At 57.1% G+C, this 1350-nt stretch overlaps 1 pseudogene; it reads left to right on the plus strand.

Moving 5' to 3' along the window:
* The first annotated feature begins 107 nt into the window (after positions 1-107).
* On the plus strand, positions 108-943 carry LOC127750032 (digestive cysteine proteinase 1-like; annotated as a pseudogene).
* The last annotated feature ends 407 nt before the right edge of the window (positions 944-1350 follow it).

The raw sequence follows: 1350 nt of genomic DNA on the forward strand, positions 1-1350 counted from the left end.
AGGAGAGATGCAGCAGCTCTCCACCGCACAGATGGATGGATCAAGTCGGCCTCGCCTCGCACGCGGAAACCCACTTTCCGTGTATTGGTTTCGGTGGGGCGAGAAACATGACGGTAAGTGTGTGAGCGCCTCGCCGGACACACACACGCTCGCGCAATCTCTCTCTATCTCTATCTCTCTCTCACACACACGCACACACACACGCACACCACAATGCGGGCGTACCGCAGACGTGATATGAATCCTGTGCCACTTGCAGTGCCACTATACAGCGATTGCGCTGCTGCGCACGAGGCAGAAATAATGATAAAGAAAAAAAGAAAAGAACAAAAAAAAATCGGCGGGGAGGGTGAGAGAGCGAGCCGCGATGTACCAAAAGTGTCGGGCTCATCGATACTCTTGATATGTGACAGCACGCGCGCAAACACAGACAGACGCCATGTGAGTGTTGGAATGTGACGTGGCAAACCACACACACACACAGAGAGAGAGAGAGAGAGAGAGAGAGAGAGAGAGAGAGAGAGAGAGACATAATGTCAGTTTGGGCAGCTGCCTGTACAATAAAACAACCAGCGTTGGTTTTAACCGCGTCTGGTCCAGGATCTTGCCCTACGAGACAGACCTACAAGACGCCGTCGAGGTCGAGACGGTCGGCCCCGTGTCTGTCGCCATCGACGCTGGCAACGGAGCTTCCAGAGGTACTTCAGTTGCATCTACTACGAGCCCAACTGCAGCACCATCTCGCTGGACACGCTGTGCTCGTCGTGAGCTGCGGCAGTGACTGGCTCATCAGGGACTCCTGGATCGTCGAGAACTCAAATGGAAGACCACTTGGGGTGAGGCTGGCTCCGTCAAGATGGCCCGAAACAAGGACAAGAACTGCGGTATCGCCAGCTCGGCCAGCTACCCCTGTACTGTACAAATTATGTCTCTAACTAGTTAGTGTGTTTGGAAGATAGTGGCATGCGTGCGTCTGCGTCTTCTGACCGACAGCGCGTGAGTATCAGTAAGGAGGTTCACGCCGCGAGTTCCCGGAACTTGGCGGGCCGGTAGACCTAGCGAGGCGTGGCGTGTATGGTCCTGCAACGAGCGAGCAGTGAGAGCAAGAGCCCACCTCTGTCGCCGACCGCGCCTCATAGCTCTGTTTGCTCGCAGCCGCCCTCGCTTTGCTCGCTCACGAGCTACCATCTGGCGCGAGCAACGCGAGCAAATCTTGCTCTCTGGTAGCTCGTGCAGTGGCGGCGCGCGGTGCGACGGTACGACACGCGCGCTCGGATGCTGCGTCGGACGCGGGCAGCGCCAGAAGTAGGCGCGCAGCCTTGCTCGCCGATAGCTCGTGAGCAAGCTAGC

The sequence above is a fragment of the Frankliniella occidentalis genome, unplaced genomic scaffold (assembly GCF_000697945.3).
Source record: "Frankliniella occidentalis isolate FOCC.00 unplaced genomic scaffold, Focc_3.1 Scaffold124, whole genome shotgun sequence".
Taxonomy (NCBI): domain Eukaryota; kingdom Metazoa; phylum Arthropoda; class Insecta; order Thysanoptera; family Thripidae; genus Frankliniella; species Frankliniella occidentalis.